General features: G+C 41.5%; 1 protein-coding gene across 1 annotated transcript in view; it reads left to right on the forward strand.

The window, feature by feature from the left end:
• Window positions 1-26,499, forward strand: part of lingo2 (leucine rich repeat and Ig domain containing 2) — a 284,474-nt gene that overhangs the window by 152,101 nt on the left and 105,874 nt on the right. Inside the window, exon 4 of the mRNA XM_080773196.1 lies at window positions 18,645-18,747. The gene's annotated coding sequence lies outside the window, so the exon portion shown is untranslated. The remainder of the gene's footprint in view (window positions 1-18,644; window positions 18,748-26,499) is intronic.

Raw genomic sequence — 26,499 nt, forward strand, 5'->3', positions numbered from 1 at the left:
TACATTTTAAAGGTAGAGTCAGTAATATCACTTATTTTTTTGTTTTGTTGTGATAATCCTCTACTATAGAGTGTGCTGACCATATAAGGAGTTCCTCCCTGTCCCCAGTTAACCCCTGGGGGTCAAAAAACCTTAGGTTTCGTTTTTGTTCTCTATCCTGATTGGATGAAAGCTTGTGTCCCAAGGCAAAAACGAAACCTAAGGGTTTTTGACTAAAATCACTGACACCCCCTTTAAGTCCTGATGGTGAACCGGACTAAAACTCTAAACAGATTTGATTCAAACTCAGACAGACTGTAATTTAATCTTGCATGTTAGAAGTTTAGTTTGTAATTTATTACGGTATACAGTGAATTCTCAATTCTTTGCTCTGCCTCTCCATCTGTAGCTAAATGAACGACACATAATAGAACAATCCACAAGGTTAATTTGCAATGTATACAGTAGTAGACCATGATTGCACTGTTTATGTGGTCATTTCCTATTTCTTGTAGAAATGACACATAATTGCCTGAAGATGCCCAGGCAGGAAATGCAGCCCCTTGTGGCATCTTATTTTGGGAATGAGCATCTCTGGACTAGTGGCATAAACCCAGAAGGCATTAGAGCTTTGTGAGTTAATAATATGTCCTTGTAACTCAACACCAGCACTGTGAAGTGTGGTTTGTTGGGTTCTAGCCACTGTCTCATTCTCCGCCGCTGACCTTTTCAGTTGTTCCCTTCTGCTTAGGGACCACACTGATCCCAGGGCAGCCATTTGAGGAAGAAGGCTCAGTAAAAAGACACCGCTATAATGTTATGCTGCCATTTACGGTCAGTGCATAACATCAGAGGCAGCTGTGGAGAGCAACACAACAGTGCATAGTAAAATCCTCAGTGTTACGCGTATGGGTCCATTTGAACATTGACTTTATGCCACACTACAGTAGGCCAACTATGATGACAGTATGAGGACTTTGAAGTAGTGACTGTGATGTTTCCAAAATAACTCTGCCATTGTGAGGGGAAAAGTTAGCCGTGGATACTTCAGAGAACAATAGGTTTTCTTACTTTGAAAAAATAAATAAATGCATACATCTGTATCCTAATGATTGGCCGAAATAGTCAGACAAACTAAATCAATGTACTTTCTATAGGTCAGTTGCATTTCACAGGCCGCTTAATCTTGCCTTCCGACAAATACCATTTATGTTTACTGTTAAGTGAGCTGTCCGCTCTCCCTCCTTTGCATTATTTTTCTTTGTTGAAACAGACAGTGGGAGCGTTAATATTCAAACGGCATACATTGAAGCCAGATGAGAGAATGCTCTGAAGGGATTTGATCCGTGGCCAGAAAGGGCTCATGATAAGGTCGTTCCAAAGACCACGTTCTGTAAATGGACACAATTGTTGTGGTCCTTTTTACACAAATCACTTGAACATGATCCAATCACCAGCAATCAAAGGGATTAGTTTTCACAACCAATACAGCAACCATGGCATTGTGGCAATGTGGGACATAAGGCATTTAAGGCTCACCAATGTCTATGCTATGTGATTCAATCACTTGAACCATAGCATCCCTATTCGTGGAGAAAACATTAGTACTCATAGTCATCCATCAATGTAAATTATTTATTTAGTTTTATTTGTTTTGTGTGTTTGTTGTGTTTGTTTGTGTTTTATTTGTTTTAATACTGTATCCTAATCCTATATCCCAGCAATCTGACAGCACCATGCATCATAACGGGACATGATAACAGGATAATGTGATTTGTTGAGTGAACTGATGCAACAGAGGGACTGTAAAGAGGTTGTAGCTGTATAGTCCTGATTGTAAAAATTGGAACAATATGAAATCTAGCTCTTGCTAGATTTAGCTAGATATAGCTCTGGCTATATAACCCCCAAAGGATTTTTGCTGTGAGTGACCTGTTCCATGTCTCTCCATCAAGAAATGTATCCATATTTGGTGGTCTCTCACACACTGGATGAAATAATCTCCTTTCTACATTTTAATAGTTCATCACTGTGAGAAAACAACTGTCATTTTGGCAGCTTGGCAGTCATGATTTGTCTTTTTGAAAAGCCTATGGAGAAAATGAATGGGGAATAATTTCCTGGGCCTCTCGTCATTCTGAAAGGGGGCGGGACTGCGATGCTCTATAGAAGGCTGAGATGCTAGAAGGCTCCCCTCCCCTCACATAATGTGAGCACATGTGCTCACACTATACATAAAATATGCAGAGATACATTAACATAATGCACACACCTGCACACATACACACACATGATCGCACACATTACATTTACATCGACACAGCTCCATCAATTTGGCCATTAATATTAAACTGTACACTTATGGATTCTTTTCACTCGTATCTAAGCAAATTAGTTGCAAATAGGAAAGAGTGACACGTACTAATGACAATCACCATGAAACAAAGCAATTCTGCCTCTTCATTTGGAGTAAACATGTTATATTAATTTCTCACTATGCATTGCTGTGTCTCTTTCTTTCTCTCTGCATTGTTCCCAATCTCGCCCCCTCACTTAATTAATCTTTGTCTTCTGCTCTTGTCATGTGTCCTTCTTCACCTCTCCCTCCCCTCTCTGTCTGCCCATAAATGGTTACCGTACTTTATCCACTTCAACCTTAAACTATTATTAACCATACTTAATAGAATACTTATAATAGCCTATCTACAAGCTTGCAACCCGATGCGTTGCAAAACTTGTAGATCTGATATGCTTGGCGAATGTTCCCCTAGAAATAGGGTTCAAGTGTTGAGATTTTCTTTTGCAAAAGACACGCACATCCCAGACCTACTAGGCAGGGCACTGAATAAAATAACATTTTCACTGTAGAAAAAAAATTAAACCTGCACACCATGCAGTATGGTTTTCAAAGATTTATTATAATGGCGAGTATACCAGGGTTCTTCCTCAGACTTCCTTAGGGTTCAAATGGTTAATTTAACTCGGAGAGTATAAAGAATGAATGTGGACCTGTCCTGTATGAACACTGAGGTTGTGCCTGTGTAGTGGGAACAGTGGGTCCTTGTTACTGCTGGGTGATCAGTAGTCAGGCTATGGAGGCAGATGCTAATGGCCACATGAGTGCTGGAAAGTAACGTAACGTCTATTTACTCAGATATTACACTATTTACTCCACTATACTAATTGTTTGACAGCTTTGAATTTTTTTGAATACATGACTTTTACTCCTAATTATTTTTATATTGCTACTTTTACTTAATAACTGAGTGGCAGTCATTCCAAGATGCCGTCTGAGATGGAACGACTTTGGCCACCATTGACAAAAAGGATGTTTGTGGTGTGACATGTCATCACTTAGAAGAATCCTAGAGGGCGTGCTGTTCTTTTGAGGAGAGCTGCGAGTGATACCCATCCATTCATATACACAGAAAAATGCTTGGTGTTGATTTTTCACCAAGTGGACCAAAAACAAACATTCGCAAAAATAGCCAAGCATTCATGCAAATATAGCAGATTTACAAGCTCGCAATGCGCTGCAGTGTAGATCGGCCATTTTCACTATTTGACGTACAAAATTGTACAGTATATATAGGGTTTTAACCCATTCATTGAGAGAGCCAGTCCAGATTCCTATTTTTGCCCTGGAATTGGAAGAAGGGAACTGGAAGAAGGAATTGAATGGCACTTCAGCGGGTCAAAATCTGCTCAAATAAAACACCGGGATGAGGAAAAATAATCTATTTCCACCAGGGAGTGTTCAGAGGTAGACATAAATGAAATGATGCGTGCTTATTGATTGTCACTTCCCCGAGATTCAGCTATACAGGAATGAATGAGGATTGAGGGGGGTCTTCCTCCATTCCTTTCTCTATCACCTGACACGGCTCATTGTTCACCATGAGCTAATAAAGAGCTTTACTGGCACCATTATGCATTCCCCATGGCTAGTGACAGACCGGCGAGAAGTCTTAAAGATGGAGGCCATTTCACATGCAAACATAAATGGGTGGAGAGGACACTGACCAGAAACTGTAGTACTCTGAATAGGAGAGGGCAAATAATATTGTCTCGGGAAACCATAAAACCGTGTGTTATCTTAAATTGCTAGGATGCCGGTACATTGGATTCAATTGACCTGCTAAAAGGCCTGCAGCTCTTCGATAGTTCTTGATGCTCAGTAAAAATACACATACTTAGGTCACATTCCCACCTAATACTTCGGTAGACTCGATGCGAATGGGCGGAGAAGTTGGGATTCTTGCATATTTAATTTGCTGCGGCTTGCCTCCACACTGCGCTGTATAATCGCAGCAATTGGAAACGCAGCAGGGACCTTATCAATGTGTTCAATTCATAAACTATAGTTTATGAATACACAGTGAAATCTATGGTGTTAAAATTATAGGCTACTCATAACATGCATGTGTCGTGCCGTCGGGGACTGGATCTCTCTCTCTCTCTCTCTCTCTCTCTCTCTCTCTCTCTCTCGCTCTCTGGAGTCCGCACGCACTGTTCCTTTGGGCATAGAGGATGCTCAGCGCACAGAAACAGACAAAGTCCCGACACAGACAGAACTTCATTTTTACGGCACACACAGACAAGACAGACAGACAGAATGTAGGCTATACACTGCAGTGATTTTATGTGTTTCCTTAAGCAATTGATTAATGTACAAGTCCTCATTTCGACCAGGGCTTCGGTCTCCTCTTTTGACCACGTCTATCCACGGTAACGGGACATCTTTGCGCTGCGTAAAATAGGCTATGCCTTCTCCGTCTCCAACTGTGTTTAGCTTCTCACCCGCCACATTGTTTGCTTCATTTCCTTTATTTGCTGAGGATTGCATTCCCACCTGCACCGAATCGTAATCAAGTGCGAATGGAAGCGAAGTGAAACCCCCGTTTTTGGTCGGAGTAGAATGCGGTTCTTTGATGCGCATTAGGATTCGAATGAGGCTTCACACCTGCCAAACGAAGTGAACTTTCCGACAATGTGCAGCAGGATTCGTTTTAATCGTAGTAAAGCTTTCTGGTGTGATGGTCACCTTAATGACACTAGAAATGCAGCATCACCAACGTTAACTGGTAATACAGAATTGCACGTTTATGTACAATATGCTAATTGTCTATATTCATTGAATTCAATTTACTATTATAGACCCAATTTGTCTAAAACTAGTCTAAATGGGCCTTAAAGGTAAAAAAAAAACCAAGTTTGCTTGTGAAAGCCATCCTACTGTAGAACAACAGAATACATTTGAAATTCAGGTGAAGTATTACATTTCTATGTTGCAGAGAATATTCACAATAGACCCCCGTTAACAATCCACATTTTTTACTTTGTTATGATCCACCTATCTCCCCTGGACAAGACTTCCTGTGAACACATTTCGCCTGAAAACCCTTTTACAATCTGCATGTAGGTCTGGAAAAGAAATGCAGTGCAGGGGTCTCAAAGGGGAAAGGTTTGATGTGTTGAAATGAGCAGAAGGTCAGTGAGTGGCTACAATGGCCCCATCTCTTCCCTCTTTCCTCCATCTCGTCCTCCTCTTTCCCTATTTGTCATAAAGAATTTAATTTAAAAAATAAACGAAAAAATAAAAAAATAAACAATCCACTTTCCCTCAAGGCCTTTGTTGCTCACATTGCACTCTCTGTTCCTCTGGTGGAGAGCAGAGGTTGACCCCTGCAGCAAGTATCTTGACTTTGTGTGCTTCTGTCTTCGGTAGATAATTACCCTTCCCCTTCCTCGCGATCATGCACTCTCATTAGTATGGAGAAATGAAGTCCAACCGCAGTACAGTACCGCCAGGAATAATGGATTTTGTGGAATCGGGTGGTAGTTAGAATAGTGATGTAGGTTTGCTTGTATAGTGTGTAAACACAAACATTGTCCTAACACAAACATTAAATGCCATTGATAATGAATGGCCAGTTTTACGTCATTGTCCCAACACAAACATTAACACATTGACTGCCCCCTGTTGGACGAAAGTGATGGCGCTTAACTGCCGACTGGATCTTTTTTAGTGTTTAGTGTTTAGTTTTAGTGTGACACACGTCCGTTTTGGTGTTCCATCTTAGATGCAAAATTATTATGCAAAAGTCAATGCTAGCGCGCTAAAATGAGCCCGTCCTTGCTCTAGAAAACACGGGATCACCGGACAATCAGAAAAGTTCAGACCTCCGAACACCAAGGAAAAAAATGCTATCCAGCCCACGTATTCCACCTAAACATTTGAGGTGAGAAATAAGCAATGCAGCTTCTGAATCTTGATTAAGATCTGCAATGCTTACAATAGATTGACATTGAATGAAAATCAGAAAGTAATGTTACTTTCTGATTCCAGCAAATATCCTAAACCATACAGTAGCCTGATACAACCTACAGTGAAGGAATCATTCTAGTTATCGCTCACAACTGAGTGAGGCACTCAGAATAGAAGGTCACGTTCAAAATAATAGTGCTGTATGCATTATCCAACAAATGTGTTTTTTTATTCGTGCTGTCAAGGTTAATGTGCTTGAATTCTGAATAAAGTCTTAATTGCATCCTTGGTGACGAACATGTTTACTCTTTGTTTGTTAACCTTTAGCTTTCTAAACTCATGAACATTGACAAATGAGAAGTCAAGCTGAGTATTGAGTATTGCCTGAGATAATGAGAGTGGGTGGCAGGTGACAGAGAAGGGCTTTATTATAGGCAAAATGTCATACATTTGCTCTGCCCCTGGCCACCAGTGTTCCCTGTCAAACTGTGCTCAATCTGAAACCCCTACTGCTCACCCATTGTACATTTGTCTTGTCCTAAATGCCATAAAGTTGGTGTGTCACTCTGGTCACTTCTGAGAAAAGAAATCAATCCTGCATGTATGCCATGACCTTTTTCTATTCTTCCCCCTCTATGGATGATTACCCGTACTTTCTCTCAATCTCAAAGCTCTCATTAATGCGGATAAATTATATCTTGAGCTTGGTCATTTCCATGCAGTCAAGGATTTCATGACCTCTGCTACTTCATTGCCATGTCCAGCTATCCTCTCTGTAATAAAGTGATCTTCAGCAACAGGTTAGAACTTGTGAGTATACTTTCAAAAGCTAGAAGTACTTTTTTAGTAGTAGTTGTATGAGCATCTATGCCAAATGCCCATGTGGAAATAGTGATCTTTACAGTACTTCGCCAAAAGCATCTGATAACTGAAGCTTTTCTTTACACTGTAGCAGTAGCACTAAAGTTACTTTCTAGTTTCTACTATGTGAGCAAACTGAATGTCCTTTACATTGAAGTTAAAGAAATGTCCTACTCTAATTGCTATACTGTATATTTGCTCAGTTTAAGTTTCACACCTTGTTCTTATAGTATCAGCACTGTATGGTGAGAAACAAAATGATGTATTTAGTTGATTTCACATACAGTGAAGCTGTCTGAAATGGTCTTTGAATTTCATGATGTTTTTGGTGAGGCTGCTGCTGTTTTATGTTGTATTGAAGAGTGCATTCATTCTCTCCCTATGCAGCCTCTGATGTTGAGGACAAAAAGATATAGAACAAGGGGTCGAGAAAGAGAGATCATCTTTCCCCCCCGCCACACACAATTTCAGAACATTTAAGCCTTTCTCAATCCCAGCATGCAGCATCAGCCTGCCAGTGCCATGACAGATGCTCCAAAATTGAATATAGATTTCAGTGAGCAAGGCAGGCGTGCCTGATGAATCTCAATTTGCCGCTGTCCATATTTCATAGCCACCAACACCACCTTGGATAACTCAAGGGGAGCAGTGTGTGCAGTTCAATGGAGGGAGAGAGAGAGAGAGAGAGAGAGAGAGAGAGAGAGAGAGAGAGAGAGAGAGAGAGAGAGAGAGAGAGAGAGAGAGAGAGAGAGAGAGAGAGAGAGAGAGAGAGAGAGAGAGAGAGAGAGAGAGAGAGAGAGAGAGAGAGAGAGAGAGAGAGAGAGAGAGAGAGAGAGGGGGAGAGGGGGAGGGAGGGGGAGAGGAGAGGGGAGGGAGGGGGAGAGGGAGAGGGAGAGAGAGAGAGAGACCATGGCTGCACCTGCCAAACTGTCAGGTCGGCAGTTGTCAGATGATGATCTGTGTTCCATAAATGCCTGTATTTATCCCACACTAGCCTGCATCTTTTTATAGTCAAAATGGGTATCAGTCAACAGGGGAAAGGGACGGCTTTTGAACGACATGTTTCATATCACTGCTACGGCCAAATAGAGCCCATATGGCAATTGATCAACGGTAGGAAACTGCATCAAATATTGCTCTAAGGTGGGACAGATCTTGGAAAATATGTCCATAGGGAGGTGAAAGTGACTTTACTATTTACTTCTATATATTTATTGATAGCAAGGCATGTCTACAGTAGGCTATACATACGGGTTTTGTTTTGTCATTGTCTTTTTCTTCCATGGCTCAGAGTGCCAAACACGAGAAAGACGAGATTTTTTGTTTTCAGTGGTTTACGAATACGATACAACTAGGCATGCCACGGTATGAGATTTTACAGTACGGTACGGTGCCGGTATTGATAATCTATACCTCGGTATTCCACGGTATTTATATATAACCCCCCCCCCCACCTATGTCTAGGCTACTACCCCCACCTCCTTATACGCCCTTCTTTGTTCCCCAACCTGCAGGCCTACATATCTTATTTTTTTATTTTTACCTTTTATGATAATTTGAATTTTGTTATTTGTCATGATTATGAATTGATTGAAAGTCCTTGCTGTCTTGTTTCCATTCGGTCCTGGGCCAGGGACGAATGGAACAAGACGGCAAGGACTTTTTTCAGTGATCCCTTTGTATTTGTACCCTATAGGCCTACTGATTACATTTCTGCCAATAAAGTATTCAATCAATGAATCAATAGATATTCCCCACTGTATTTCACTGTACTATGGCTCCCCCTAATGGCCGTTTTAATGGCGTACCCTGTATGCTGTTAGTACAGCTGGTAGTGCAATCTGCGCATGCTCACAACTGTCACTGTGTGCCTCCGTGTTTGTTGACACTAGTTCACTCTTATAGTACATATGGAAATATGGAATATACAATTGGATCTGGGTGTCTTTCAGCAACACTAACTCAAAGGTAGGAAGCAACTTTTCAATCTACTGCAGCTGTGTGGTGAAAATAAATGTTTTGCCTTAGTGTGCGAGTGGAGTTGCTTTGCATATGCGCAGCATGCGCTGCCCACCGACGCTGTATTAAAATACCGTATGCTCGGAAATCTCACGGTATCAACACCGTGGCTGTTCCTGGCATGCCTATACAACATGGCTAATACCGACTAATAGACACCCAACACACAACAACGGTTAGCACCACTAAACATATCACACACAGGCAAGCCACTTTACATTTTGTGATGACTATAGCATTCGGTATACTCTCCCCATTGAAGAAAGCAACTTACCGCAAACCTAGTGGTGTGTGCATGGATGGATCATTGGATCAGCAACACCTGCCACTGGGTTGAGCAGTAATGTACTCATTACACGGATGGTATTCATCCTGAATGATCCCATCAGCTTTACTGATGATTCTCTCGCCGTACAAAGTTAATAGAAGGGAGCTTGCTGTCTTAACAGCATGATCCATATCATACTTATCTACAAGGCGTTCCCTTACCATGAAATGAAAGAGAACACTTTCAATCATAGTATGGTAGACGTTAAAAAACAGAGGAGAAAGAAAACAGATGCTGCTGGACCTTTTTATTTATTTTTTATAGTTAACATGTGCACTTTAACATCATTAGAGACTGTCATATCCAGAAGCTTACAAAGGATCATGGGAACATTCATAATTGTTGAACTGCTGAACCGTATCTCCCCATCAATCCTAATGAACCCTCCAGTATGGAGATCCATCACACTGGGCCTCGTTCAGACAAAATTAGAAATAAATGCACTGGAAAAAACTGCAGTGGAAAGTGCTAAGTCAAACTATTATTTGGATCTGGTCACTTTAGCTCATACTCTGACCCATCAAAGTTTTGGAAAGCAAGTAAAATATAATGATTGCTTATTAACTGAACAGAAGGAGATCCACCAAGCTTTTAACATTTTGTAAATGCGGGCAAATGCAGGCCCCATCCTACATCTCTGACCTACTCAAGCCCTATAGTCCAACAGCGTACCTCGATGTCTTCAGACAAGGCGCTTTTAGAAATCCCAACTTCTAAGTTGAAAACGAAAGGTGACCGGGCCTTTGCCCTCAGAGCCCCAACTCTCTGGAAAGCCCTCCCCCTGGAGAGATAAGGCTTGCAGAGTCTGTCTCCCGCTTCAAATCCCTCCTGAAAACTCACTTTTATAAAGCAGCTTTTAACGCCTGTTCTAATTGCATTTCTGTACAGTATATTGCCTGTATGGTGTGCATTCTTTGCGAAGCACTTTGTAACTTTGTTTTGAAAGGTGCTATATAAATAAAGGTTTATTATTATTATTATTATTACTATTTTATGCATTTTTTTGCCATCTTGCCATCTTGAATGCATTGAATGCATTGTTTTTAATTCAACTTCTTTGTGTGCACAATCTATTCAATCTGTGTAAAAGGAATGAAGAATATCACTTATCCAAACAAACACCTACATTACACCACCACCACCACCCAGCCCCTAATCCTGACATTACCATAACCATACAGTACAGTACATCTCAGAAGAGGAGGACAAGGAAATCATGCAATTTACATTCACTCTATAGGAAATGTTTCGGTGTGTGCCGAGGAGTCATTCAAAGCCTTGAGGGCAACATCACTGGAACACACTCATTTATGCTTCATGATTTGCAACATATACACTGCAGTCTTTTTTATCCTGCAAAGCCTTTGATTTGACATGTTCTGAACGAGCGCCATGTCCTTGTGGCATGCTGGCAGCATGCTCCTCAATGCTGTATGTGGAAGCATGTGCCACGTCCTATATATTGTGTAACAGAAAAAGACGGGAACATTGTGTTCCTTATCCTGGCTTTTACCGGATGTGACAACCACACATTATTGCAATATTATACAGCTATACAAATGTGAATTATGAATATGAATGTTTTTTTACTTTTAATTAACAATGTCAGCTCTTTGTGCATGAGCCGGATTCGATACTCAAAGAATATATATTTTAGCCACTTTCCACCTGGCGTCACTATTGAGCATGTCATCATAGGCACTTTATTTAAATGGTGAAAATAGCAGCAATCTACAAGCTCACACATTGCATCGCGACACGTGAGCTTGTAGATCTGCTTTTTCCTGTGAAACCTTTGACTTGCCCATTGGTAGGCCTTGGGTGACCGAACGGACAAGATCGCTTGTAAGTGGCCGAAACAAGTGAGTTTTCTCAGGCAGGTGGCTGCCTATCACACGTAATGTTTATAAAATAATTCACTCGATGGTTTTTGCAATATTCTTATAGAAACTAAGCTAACATTGTCCTAATGTGGCTTGGGGACCTCCGTGGCTGTGACTGGCCAACCTTCAAGTGAACTAGTGAAGTGAGTCTTTCCACTAGGGGGTCTCTCACTTCAGGCCCTGGCAGATAAGTGCTGTCTATACCTTGGCTTTGAACTGCGGCCTTCCGGCAGGCTATATAGCTCACGCTGTGGGCCTATACCCTCTCCCTGCTCGGCTCCTGTTCAGCTTGGAAGGGCTCCAAACAATTTGCTGGTGCTCTCACTTTGTTTACCATCACACTAATCCTTAAGTCACGCAGGATAATCTCTTCAACTGAATGCCTAAAATGCTAAAATTAAGGGTAGAAAAACAGGTAGCCGAAGGAGTCAGGAAAGAGACATAGCTACTAGGGGTGTAACGATATAGTAACTGTATCCAAATATCGATTTTAATTTAAAAAAATCGAAGTATATCGATATCGATATACAAAATCGTATCGTTTGACTTTGTATCGTATCGTTTTGCAAAGGAAATAATCAGTATTGAATCGTTTTGCAATGTAAATAATACATTTTTATCTAAGTATCTGTGCATTGTATTTAACAATTTTACGAAGAAAAAAGATGGGTTTCATTACTTTTCCATTCCACATAGCTACACTTCGTCTAGGTCTATCGATAAATGTGTGTATTCTCTGTGTTCATGTCAAGGCGTGGGTTTGTCCATTATGTTCAAATACAATGTCCATCTATTTGCCAGAGAATCACTTATTTATATCCATATTATAATAATAAACATTTCCCTTAAAAACCTGCACTATCCAGTAAGTTTCACACATATTTAATGTATTTGCTAAATAGTTACTGTATGTGATTGATTTCATTGAATCGTATCACCATAATTAACCAGTAACGTCCATGTATCGTATCGTCAACCATATATCGTGATACGTATCGTATCGCTGTTAAAATCGTTACACCCCTAATAGCTACTACCTACCCACCATACTTTAACTTTTTTTCCCTTTTTTTTCCTTTTGAAAGCCGTTTAGAGTAAATGACATGTTGCCACCAGGGAGGTTGGAGAAGGCAGAGGGAGAAAGCAGAGCTTTCTAATATAATTAGAATAGACACGGTACATGTGTCTGTGTGTGTTGCCGCTTCTCATTAAAGCGAGGTATGGGCCAGTGAGCCGGCTAAGGGGAACAGATAGAGAGCATGTGGTGTTGCATCTTACTCCTACGCCATGAACCCAGCCGCTTGTGTCTCTCATCCCCTCCACCCACATTCTTCCTCTCAGCAAAATCCGATTTGTTTCTCAAATACGATCTTTAGTCGACATTCGACACTGTCTGTCCACACTGTGATTGATGAGATCAGATGTGTGTGTTCAGAGCAGACATGCTCCAAGGTTTCGCTGTTCAGTGCACTGTCTACACTTGTGTGTACACTACAGAATACACATAAAAATGCACGTAGACATTTACTTCAGTCATTTACAGTACACACACAGGACATATACACAGAACGTGTATCTGCATGCACATGCACAGACACATTCTAATAATTGATGAATAACAAACAACACAGAGATTGCGTGTGCACATAGCACATTTGATCAAGCATGCATGCACACTTGATTACACACTGTTACAGGCTCACACCCTTGCATGCACGTACGCACGCACAATCAGAATAATAATTACAACAAAAGTGCACATGGAAAGTGTTGACCCTATGCTTTTAGTTGACTGGGGTCGGTTCTTCACTTGGACCAATCTTTTTTTTCTTCACCAAATATTTTGGCTAAACTACAAGCTCACAACGTGTCGCAACGCAATCTATTGTAAGCTTTGTAGAACTGCTATTTACGGCGAATGTTCACTCCACAATAGGGAGGATAGTTAAGATGTCAGATAAGAGACGACTGATGGCCATTTCTCTATTGAACCATTTCCAAGATATCGGATAGTTATTCTAAATAACTGTATACTATAAACAAATTAATAAATAACACAGTAGCGTGTAAAAAAGCACTAAAGCGGTCCTGCTCTATACAAGATACAGTATATAGTAGAGTAGATACAATGTAGCTGAATGAGTGTTTTTCGTGTAAAATGAATGCTTGCAATGGATTCAGAATCATGAAAACCCCCTAGTTTGACCCGTGACCAGTCTCATGCTATTTAAAGCATAATGAAAATTTGAAAATGTTGCCTTATATTGGATGTTAAAGGTACCCCAGCTTATTATGCTAATTATGTAAAATGCAGTTTCTAAATGCTGGGGACCCATACTCAACATTTCTACAAAAAATGTTAGGGTACTCAAAATATCCGGGTTCATAATGGGGCTATATGGGCTGGCAAGTAGACTAGAAGTGATTTAAAAGAGATTTTGTCAATACAGAAGGTCACTGTGAAGACTAGGCTTACATTTTTGTTTTAAATAAAATAAACAAATGGTTGACACTGGTGGTGATAAATAGCGCTACTGGTCAGCCTCATGCCAAACCTTAACTGCATGCCGGACAATGAAGCGGAAGCAGCGAGTGCATTCTCCGGCAACGGCAATGCGACGCGCGGGGGGTCCGGTAGCTGCCGGAGTAGGTGGAAGGATTATGACAGCTCCGTTCCGCTGCACTGTCGGTCCGTTCGGCAGCCGTGCTCCAGACGGTGCAACTTCCGGTAAACTGCCGGTAACAGCCGCGGCGCTGCCGGGGGGAGGGGCGGCATCTTCCGGGGGAATTATGTCGCTCCACTGCCGCTCCATCTCGTGGCGGCCGCTCCACGCCGTAACTGCCTGTTAACAGCCGCAGCGCTGCCGGGAGAAGGGGCGACATCTGCCGGGGAAACTGGGCGGATTATGACACTCGACTGCCGCTCGCTTCCGCAGCAGTGCGTTGGTTCGATATGCGTTGCGTCGTGCTTGCGGTTATGGTTAGGGTTTGGGGTTTGGGGTAGAGTATCGGACTGATGCCGGCGAGAAACACTACTAACACTGATAGAGCTGACGGAAAATGGACTTGCTCTCTCCCCAAAGAAGAGCATACAGTAGAAGTGATAGATTTAGATTACACTTTTTCCTCGGTTGTAAGTGATGTTTATTTTTCCTTGTGGGTAAGAGGGAATGGTGGAAATTATTCACCTTAACTTCCGCAACATTGCATTTCCCACTTTGACTGGAGAGAAAACATACTTCTTAATTGACATAATAATGTGATTAATTTGCTACTTGTCATTGCGCCCAGTGAGTATTACTATATCAGGCATGCATTTAGCATATAATAATATTATAAAAGCTTGGAGCTCAAGACCGGTGTGCGAACTTCTTCTCTTCTCTTCTCTGTACGTATTTTTGTTCAGCACCCATAGAATTTTTTCATGCTTTCCTGCTGGATCCTATTTCTAATGCTTTTACAAGCAATCTTGCCAAGCAATCTTCACAACCTCTTTGTTGTGAAGATGGAAAGGAACACATAAAACATCCAGCTGTGCAACGTAATTAGTTTTAGCTTTATTAGCAGAGTATCATTACTTGAAAAACACTTCGTTTTAGGAAGGAGTTTAAGAGAGAGTTATTGGGCATGTGATTTAATTTTCCCATCACGCTCACTTTTAGCTGAACGGTCGACAATGAATCAAAGCATTTTACTGCCACATTTTATGCTGTTATGGTTTCATTTTCATGGTTTGTGGATTACTTATCTTTTAGTAGAATCTCATTTTTTACATATCTTTGCTGTCTGTTGGAAAATGTATGTTCAAAACTGTGTTTTAATTTTGTTTAGCCAATTATTTATTCTTTTACCTTTTTACGTTTATGTTTTACGTTTTCCCCTTCCAATATAGTTGTTATGCCATATCATTCCTCCCACTGCTTGCCACTGCTAGTGTACCCTACTGGCTCACCTGCCGGTGTGGAGCCCCCATAGGGAGGATGTAACACTCCAACCTACTCCTCCCATTCAACATTCCTCGCTGACAGGTGCCATCCTATAGAGTATAGACTATAGAGCGTATGTGCATGCATAAAGTGAGTAGCAAATTGAGTGGCAAAGTGAGTTTAACATCCTTTAACGTTGTTTAATGCAATCAGATAGGACTTTTCTGTTTGGATGTATGGGCTGTCAAGGCCAGAAAGTAGTTTTCTGCCACTCAGTTAGGCGTTCCCGCATAACTTCCGGGTATGATGATAATGATGTCACATATATATCCTCTATAGCCCATATGAATACAATATGTGTAGTGACAAAGATCCCGCCCACTCGGCTTCAGTCCCCCAACACAATTTGGTTTGTGTATAGATAGCCCAAAAGAGCTCCAATACATGTAGGTACTACTACTGTATTTAGTCACTAACTCTTGTTAATACTTTTCATTGGATATTATTCATAAAACCCACAGACTTAACCATCTTCCATCTACCTATTTGAGCATGTAATCATTATAGATGAAGATTTTCTAAAACTTTAAAATAAAGAAAATAGCTCATCTACAAGTTCACAGCGCATTGTTGCATCTTGTGAGACTGTTTTGGTATTTTTGCGTGACACTGTCATACTGTACAATGAAGTAGGACATTCATTTCTGAACATTCTGAAATTTGGAGATATGGATGTCACATTCTGTCTCTCCCTCAGTCTGTGACTCCACACTGGCCACTCCCATATCCCATTTACACACCTGTCCCCAGTTCCATTTACACACCTGTCTTCAACTACCTCATCAGCCCAGCAGTGAACACTTCTCCAATGAACCTGCTCACTATAAAACTGGACTCAGTGCAAATACTCATTGTCAGTTCATAACCTGGTGTCATTGATGTCCTGCTTATTTCCTGATTCGACTACTTTGTCATTTTGCTATTGCCTGATTCCTGCCTGCATCTTCAGTGTAAGATATCTGCCTGATTCCTTATTAAATACGTATCTAGGTTTCTACGGGCCAAAAGCAACAATACATCATGGAAATCTGTCCTTAAAAGCAGTTGTCTCAGAGTGCATGCTATAAAATGGAGCTAACTGGTTAGAAATTAACAGCCACTATGTTCACGGCACTGAGATAATTTAAAGAGGAAGGGGTTATGGGAACTTATATTAAAGCAACTTCGCTAAAATCCGACCTCATCATCATCTGAATATCAAAAACACCATTAGTGGATATAGTGTATTTTTTTAACGACAAATTGTCTCTGCTCTGAACACCCACATCTGATCTGATGACACTACTGTGGAAAATGTAATTTCTAATTTATTTGATATTGAAGCAAATACTATCTGGCAGTATTGGGGCTTGATCCCCATCATTATGGTTATCTTTATAGTGTTCCAAGTATAGTAGTACCTTCCTAAGAATCCATTTTGTGATGAATAGTACTGCTGCTGAAGAATACCATCAACTAACCGTTGCTCTCAACTTTTTATTTTATCAACGGAATGATCAAACGCATGCACACAAACACAGACATCTACGCGATATGCTACACTATAAGAACAAATGCTGATGAAACCGGTATCTAGTCTTAACAGGATCCAGATGCTCAGACTCTTACAAGTGAGGAGAGACGCTATTGAGTTGAGTGTGCTTCTTTCTTCCAGGTGGGAAAATGTGTGGCAACGCATCCATCTCGCGAGCACACACACACACACACACACACGCACACGCACACATGCGTGCACACACACGCTCACACGCAAGCGTTCACAACAACAGCGGAGGCAGCCATGCAAGGCACCCACCTGCTCATCGGGAGCAGTTCGAGGTTTGTGTCCTGCTCAAGGACACATTGAGGCTCTACCCTCCTGAGCCATTGACCCAATAGATGCAAATTCACAATGTAGATGTTATGTTCTGTATACTGTATGTCATGGTATACTGTATGGCACAGAGACGTGCTGCGGATGGCCAATGCCGCAACATAAGTAGATGGTAGCATACAGTATGTGGTACAGGGACAATATAGGATACAGTATATACAGGACAGTACGCTAAAGGCCACATTGTAAGACATTCTATACAAGAGACGTAATCATATACCGGGTATTATATACTGTAAATGGGGTAATCTACGCACGCAGGCTGTGGGGGGTTGAGAAAGAGTGCCACTTGGTCTAATATAATCATTAAGAAATAGCTAATCTACGGTTCATATCCACAGTATGGATTCACTGATTTAATTTGTGACCCTCTTGGCTCATCCATGGCGTGCGAAGGACGGACGCAGAAAAGAAGGTTATTATGAATTCAACAAAATCACTCCCGTGCAGCTCATCAATATTCTGCGGGTGTGGTGGAAAAGTGGGTTCGGGCTTAACGAGGGGATCCACCGGATAAATGATAAAAAAAAACAGGACAGCCATTGTCCTTGAACTCTTAATGGCGTACTAATAGTGCAGGGTGTCAAGAGTGATTTTAACAATGTTCTGAAACAAACTTCTTTTTTTCATGCCTGCCTTTGGACTTAGAGGTCTCTCTCTCTCTCTCTCTCTCTCTCTCTCTCTCTCTCTCTCCCTCTCTCTCTGCCTCTTTCTTATTCCCTCTCTATCTCTCTCTCTCATCATCACATTAACAGCTCAGGCACGCCTTTCACATAATCACTAGCCTCCGTCCTTCCCCTGCAGCCTGGATGAGGGGACTCATTATAGCAGAGAGAGTGGCAGACTGAGGCCAGTGTGCATTACTGAGGTCATATTGTGTGCTGCAGACAGGAAAAGGATCAAAAACCCGTCATAAAGAAATCCATTTTTGTACTGTGGACTGGGGGACTATAGACTGAGACTGCAAGCTTAGGTAAAAAAAAACAAAAAAACATTACACATATATACAGTACTGTATACTGTACAATATCTGTACACACACACACACACACACACACACACACACACACACACACACACACACACACACACACACACACACACACACACACACAGAGGAGAGGTGAAAACATACCCGTTTCATATGCTGTTGTTGTACTGTATATTGAGGAACCACCCAATATGCTACACTGTAGCTTGTAAAAACAATGTATAGTCTGGTTTCTTAGTGATGTGCTTTCAGTGTCGACGTTGCTGTCTTTGATGCCTTCATTTTATCTCTCTGGCATCTAAGAATCTAAATTTGTGAACGTTTAATTTAATTTTCTTTCTGTTCAAGATGTGTTTTGAAATGGTCTTCTTATTGATTATCAAATGATATGGTTATAGGCTCACCCACAATTTCTCCCTCTGTTCTCCTTTTCGACCCTTTATCTCTCAAACCCAGATAAAAGCTTAAGAAAGAGGGATAACCACATAAGAGGAAGAAGACGAAAGAGAGAGAGAGAGGGAACAGGCCATGGCTGAGGGGATGATTGCTTCTCAAAGTGGTAAGCAGTATACATTTACAGAGATTTTGAATGATTTGATTCCATTTCTGACACTCCCCGGGAGGAGAGAAAAGGTTTATTTATGACTGTAAGAGAAAAACAATGGTCAGGTCAGGCTGACATAACTCCGTTGTTCCATGTTCCCTACAGTATAATTTTCAGCCATCTTGAACTTCAATAAGTTGCCCGAGCAGCCACACTAATGTGAGCACATGCATCTTAGTATTCACGTTGTGCGCACAGTGAAAACAGGATTGAAAATATAATGAGCAAGCCTGATTGCGTATTTATGTTTAATATATTGCTCAATAGAATTCCCTTGAATCAAAGCCTGTCATGCACCTTATCATTAAGTTATGATGAAGGCTGAAGGAACATTAACACTTTGCTAGAATGCTATTACAGCTACTCTAAGTAGTGTGATTTGTCTTGGTGATATACAGAATTAATTAAGGTACAAATATACGCAGATGGGAGCAGGAATGAAAGCATTGAAGAACCACATGGCTACATTCAGTATACATTTGTGTGTGTACTACTCACACTTACGGTACGTCAGACCGCCGATCCGACCATGTATGAAGATCTCTGTATCTGTCAGTCCTTGTCCCTTTTGTGACAGATATATACTGTAATGGAATGGAGTTGACCGATTTGTTTGCGCCTGATGCCATGACGACACATTGAGGGTTGACCATAACACACTCCATATTTGGGTGTAGCTGCATTGGAAACTCCTTATGTAGTTATGGCTATGACATGAGTGTGATGACGTAGTCCACCGGCCCGCCAGTACTCCGATAAGGCAATTTAAATATAATGGGACGCATGCACGCACGCTGAGGGACTGAGCATACACAGAGTATATTCTCATCTTTCTATGTCTTATAGGTATTCAGGCTTATTCCGACAGAGCACCGAAATACTTCCGCTAGAGGGCGCTATCGCCCTGGGTCACGGCGTTATTTTTGAGCGGTGCTAACTGCTCCAATATGTATGTGACTTGGTGTTTGTATTGGGATTCCCATCGCATCATATAATAACTGTGTTCCAGAAATTAACATGAGTCCCGATGATTTCACTCATAATGGATACTAATTTATCCAAAGAGTAAGATTCAAACACAGACGTTATCAAATGTAACTCAATATCATAAACGACACAGAGTCACATACATATATACCTGACAGAATCACTGTGGACAGAATCGCTGGGGTGGATTGTTTATTTTTGGAACACAGTTCTTATGACGATCTAAGATTTGCCTATGGGAATTCCAATACAGGGGTAGTGGGAGTGACGTCAGGTCTTCGCTACGCTATTGCTCTCTCTCTCTCTCTCTCTCTCTCTCTCTCTCTCTCTCTCTCTCTCTCTCTCTCTCAGCTATGTAAGACACCAGGTTTATTCGGTGCTGAACCTACTGTACCATCATCCACTTCATTTTATTGGCCTCATTATTCCCCAGCGGCTTCCTCTCTGACCCCTGACACACAACTCACTGCAGGTGAATACATGTATTACTATAGCAGGTCAAACCACCAGGGTGAGCGTCCCGACTGAGAGAAGAGTCGTATCATGTTGTCATATCCTGTGATTTCCTATAGACCCAAAGAGCATAGACTGAATGTATTGAGCTGATGCCGCCATAAAGCCATTTGCCAGCAGTAACCCAAAACGGCTTCTAAAGAAAGCCTTTATGTTTTAGAGGTTGTCAGTCACAATGACTACATGGATCTTTATTTAGCATGTGTGGTTTAGATTGGAATATCTCATATCACCTCCCGTGGGTATTCCATCCAGGGATACCCCCCCCCCCCCCCCCCCCCCACACACACACACACACACACACACACACACACACTTCTACCATTATGCGCCCTATAGTGTAAGAGCAACTAATTGGTTGCCGATTTACGCACAGTGCTACGTGCCTTGCAATACCTGGACACGATTCATATGCATAGGTTCAGATATCCAGACCATGATACCGATGCTGAATAATGATGATAGCTGAGGCAGAGCAGTGCACCAGGCAAAGAGATGCCAGCTCTTTTACTGACTAGGTCCGTCAAGGTGAGATTTATGATTTATGATTAATTTGTAATTTTACTTTTCAAATCCATTTCTGTTTAATTATTTAATGATCACTTGATATGAGAGCACCATGTGAAATGAACATGACAGTTTGTTCCATCATGATTGCATTTCATACTGAAGATGTAGCCATCGAACAAGTCCACCATTTCCTTCTTGTCAATCATCATAATGAATGGTCTGGTACTATAAGCTGTTTGACTCACTGCATGGTGTTTCGCATTCCAACGCATAAATGTGATTCTACTGTGCAAAATGCAAGGATTATACAAGAAGAGGATGGATGCAGGGCATGTATGAAGGGAGACAATTGCTGCCTACCGCATTAACATGCCAATAATAATTTAAAGTAAATCAGTCATTGTGGCGTTGAACAGTCGAGGCCTATGGAACGGTACGTGCTTTGTCGGGCGTGTTCAGATGAGCTGCGACTCCATCTCTCATCTAACATATCATCCTGACAACAGTTTTAATTAACAAGCCAAACGCCACTCGTCTCTCCCCTCCCAGTAGCCGACCTGTCATGAAACTGTGTGTGTTTTGAGTGGCTGCACATTTGCACAACAACAGCGAGAGAAAGCGCCGGCGAAGCAGCTGAGGTGACGTTGTGTGAAGTGATGTGCAGGTTGAAGGCAGATAGTGTCATTTCCCTCAGTATCACCGTTAAATCTTAATCTCCCGGCCCCTCGTGGGAGGAGCCAGCCAAGCATGGGATTGTATTTTGCATCTAAATCAAGACACCCTGTTTTCTACAGAGAGGGACTTTACTATTAAGACAAAGTTTGATGCACCTATTTAAAAGGCCCCACTGCGTGGGGGCATATTGTCCCACTGCTTCTGCTGATGTTTGTGTAAGCAAAATTTCTAATTATGCCACCCCATAAACTGTAACATCTCTAATCAGTAAAAATGAACAGTAGTGCCCGAGGGAATACGAGGCCCTATGTGCACTTTCTTTCAGTGGGTTGCATCAGGAATGGTGAATTTGTGGCTGCCACTGAACGACAAAGGATGTCTGTCATTGTAAAATGATAATCAATATGCATCTTTTTCATCCTCTGCCATTGACAGAACGACATAGCTTAACTACTGAGGAGTACTGTACTCCGCTGTAAATGAAGATCGTATTGATTGTGTTGACTAACATTGGAATGGAGGCAATCATTCCTTGCCTAATTCCTCTAATTCTTCAAGTGTTCAAATTGCGAGCCTCCCAAACACCTTGGCTCACACAGACCTATGCATTTCCAATCCCCAGTGATTGAAAACAATCATATTCTTTGTACACATTTTCAAGAACAGTTATTTCTTAAGAGTGACTTTATTAGACAAGAGTGAATTTTTCAGGGTTGGTTGACAGCGTAGCTGACAACAGTGGAAACTATTTATGGTGGTGGCACTGGTAATGGAAAATGACTTTGTTAAGCATGTATTACGAATAATTAGGACAATGTAGAAAGAGATTAAGCATTGGCATTATGAGTGCATCTAAAACTACTACTATTATTGTCATAATCAATTCATCTAATTTATTTATTTGTCTTAATTTTTTGATTAATGTATGCAATTATTTAGGCCAAGCTACTGTAAAAAAAACGCATGCACGCACGCATGCTCACAAACACTATTTTTACAAAGTGGTATAGAACACAGGCCCCCACACTGCAAGAAAACTGCCATTATCTTGGTCTGCTTGCCTTTCATCCAATTAGTGTACGTGTACTTCATTATTTAATGAGTGGGATGCATTTACTATTGAGATAGCGATAATTGAAGTTGGTACACCTTCAAATCCAATTTGTGGTTATCCAGAACTGCCAATTTACAAAAATCCTAAACAAATATTTTCAGATACCTGTAATTAAATGATTTTACTTAATCAAGAGGACTGTTTTACTGTATCATGCTGATAGACAATTACTACTACTAACTTTAAATATTAACATGGTTATTAAAAAATTCACTGACTATTTCCCATAAAAAAACCTAGCATTCATGCAATTAGCCTTCAGCTTAGGAAAATTACAGTTTCTGTCAATGGCATGGTTGGTGGTCAGATGAGTGGGCCGTGTGCATTTCAGAGAGTTTATTTTAATGATCAATCAATTGGATTGTGCACTGGCTTGGATCAGTGCAACCAATATAGTATACTTCCTATGACATTTAATTTATTTTTACAACTTGTAAAACGACTGGTTTAATCAACACATAATGCACCAGGGCTTTGTATCACTACTTCCTGCCTCAGTGGGAAATGGCCTGTGCACCCCTGCCACCCCACAGACTCCAGGCCTCTACCTCCACCCACTGTCTCAGCTGGATACCTAGCGTAACTGTCGGCCAGAAACCTTGTATGTCCATATTTAAACCTTTTATGGTTTCCTTCCGCAAATGAGTGAAAGTGGTTGTGTCTGTCTGTCTTGGTTTTATAAATATTGAACCAATGAAAAGTATTGACAAGATCTTGTGAATAAGTAATAACGTACGTTCCATTGGGTTCATTTTTCCATTTCCTGCAAAGCAAAGTAACAGACATACTTGTGGGCTGTGTTCGGAAATTCTCACTGAGTGCACTGGTGTGCCCTCTTCTCGTTTGTTTATTCACTGCACTGGGTGCGTTGTTGTTCGAAAAGCTGCTGAGTGAGTGTGTCACTGCAGTGTTCTGAGCGCTCCCCGGGGACGAAAGCTAAGCTATCAAGGCAAGCATTTTATACATCACCATCAGGCCTTTGCTATGTTTCACCAGTTTCAATTGAAACGGGCCTCCAAGCTCCGACTGACAGTCAGCCGTCAGTTAACCCCCTGCCACCCTTTGCTCTCTCTCTCTCTCGCCCACTTGCTGCCTTGCTCTCTCGCACAATGTTAAGTTACACCTCTCTCCTGTTAATAACGTGGGTAAAATGTGCATCATTGGTAGGTAAAGAGGAGACACTTTATTGTGAAGGGACGACAGGATGAGTAGAGGTGTTGTCGAGAGTAATGGCTGCACGCGATATTGAACAGTCAAAACTATTTGTATCAATACTCCTGTATCAACAGAATAATTATGTCATATATATGTGGGCCTCATATTTGATTGAAACGGCATGGCCTCCAGACTCCTAAGGCCACCCCTGATCACCATACAAGTGTTCATCATTTACCTTGGCCCACGTTCTAACTGGTTAAAACGACCAGTCGTTCGTAAATAAGCCACACTCGGTGCGCTCTGTGACTTGTACCGCCCAGCACACTCAAAAAACAGAGCAGATTCCCGGTACGCATAGCCAAACGCACCCGAGAGCCAGGGAAGCCAGGAAAGGGTTGTTGCCCGCGCATAGAGAGATGGAAATTGTGACAGAGCTCTTAATTAGAGTGGAGGCGGAGATACATGGCTTCATCAAGGGACTACACACATCCAGGTGTTACCACCTTGTGAAGATGAAAAGCTCCATTGTTATTATACTAAACTGTTTACCTGAGTTTTCCCCACACCATTTAAATGTATATTTTTAACTGCCTGCAGACTTATGCCTGATTTATACTTGTTTTTGTGCGTTTCTTAACAGAAAGGTGCTGCTCTTTGGAGTTTATAGACGTTCACCCATCTTCGCTGCACGTCACTGGTGCACAAGGAACTAAAGCGTTATTCATAGTCTGGATTTCCGGTGGTGAGGTGACCACCGGCAACGCCCCAACCCTTCTCTCTGTTTTTACTCACCACCGCTCAACGTTATTTCAGCTCCGATGGTCACCTCACCACCGGAGCGGTGGTCACCTCACCACCGGAGTGGTGGTCACCTTACCACCGAAAATCCAGACTATATGAATGAGCCTTAAGTATGAATCAGACTTTACTGTATACCACACTTAGTAGTGTAGGGAGTTATCTAGGTTTTAATTTGTTGTGTAGCTTTTTTTGTGGTAAACGTATTAAACCAGATAAACCCACAATTTCAGCACGCAACTCTACATCTGACCTCAAACCTCAAACACTTAGATCTCCATATTTTGAGCTGACCTTTCTGAGTCTCTGACATTCCATATGTTGATCCTTCCCCCCACCATTCATTCCGACATATGGAATGAATTCTGTACTGGTCAAATATGGAGCGTGTCTTGAGTGTACAGGGTTTGATGAGGTCAGATCAACATATGGAGCTGACATTATATGGTCAGCTCAGGGTGGCAGCGGGGGCAGTGTCTTGAGTGTACAGGGTTTGATGAGTGCCCATGTAGGGCCGGGCCTACGTAATTTCCGGGTCTGTTGAGGACTCTAGTTTTCGCCGGCTGCCGGGTGCGATTTAAGGGTTTGAGGTGTGAGGTGAGATGTAGAGTTGCTGGCCAATATTGATGACATCAGGGATCTCCAATATGGGCTTAACTGCAACCTGCAGTCGCAATAACATTTGCTGTAAAACACTGAATGGCAGTAATGAGTAAGGAATCAAAGTAATAACATGTGCAGGTGATAAAGGAACAAACATTTTCTTTTGGCTCCCTGTAGTGCCCGTCTCATTGCAGCTAAGTTCTGATTTATCTGAGAGTTCCGATAATATCATCTTCCCTGTTCAGCTATTTTGAGGCAGAATCCCTCTGGGTTCTATAGCAGCTTTCAGTGAATGATGCAGCTTAGAAGATCAGGTCAGGGACTGTATGATGTGAGGAGGAATGCATAATAAATTATGTTTAATAGAATAGGAAGTCTCTCCCAGCATTCCGCCAAGTAATCTGTCAGAGAAGTTAGCTTTATTGGTATTCTTTTATTTATTCTTTATTCTTTTCCACATAAATAACTACAAAAATGTCAAAAAATGTGTTTCATGTTATTGAAATGCTTGTTCCATAATGAGATGGGCAGAATTAAATAATACCGAAATACTTTTTCTTCTTTGTATTATTTTTGCCAATGCCATTGTGACTGTGTTTATGACAATGGAAAACAGTCACATCTGTCAGACGGCATCCATATTACCCATTATAGTTTCTGCTGTGCCCATATGTCTCATTACTCTTGGAAATAGACTTACATCTCCACCAAGTCTATTGATTCATCATCATTATTCTCTCGGCCCTTTCCCTCCTAAACATGTCATTCCAAGTCTGGCAATTGCTTTGCAAATGATGCCTGGGAACATTTTGCATGATTGATATTGGTGTAGCTGTTAGTAAGTATTCGATGATGGTCTATTGATGGTTTTGAGATGCAAATGACATCGGTAGTGCCATGCTATATTCATCAGTATGGTGTAGGTTGGTGAGCGGTGACCAAGGCACAACCAGGCGACTACTGTGTATACGTACAGTATGTATTGGCCCAGATATTGACTGGTGCCTTTTATGTGATGTCAGAATAATTATTCATAGTTACGATTGGAACTCATTTTTCAAGGGATAGTTTACTGACCAGGCAATGCTTCAAGTTCAGGTCAGTTTAATAGTCTGTCTGCTATTGGCCACTGTCTGCTATTACCCCCGAGTAAACATACTTCTTTGTGAACAACATGGCTTTGCTGTCTGATCTCCAATAGACCATGTGACCGCCCGCTTTCCTGGAAGAGCATTTCCCATTAATTTACTCCATAGATGTTTCAGAACGAGTTTTATCATCATTCTGCGCCTGGAAGCCTTTCCCATGAATGATGACCATGGGAAATACTCCACTACCCACAATCCTAA

This window comes from Protomyctophum bolini, assembly GCF_963924005.1.
Source record: "Protomyctophum bolini genome assembly, chromosome: 10".
NCBI lineage: Eukaryota > Metazoa > Chordata > Actinopteri > Myctophiformes > Myctophidae > Protomyctophum > Protomyctophum bolini.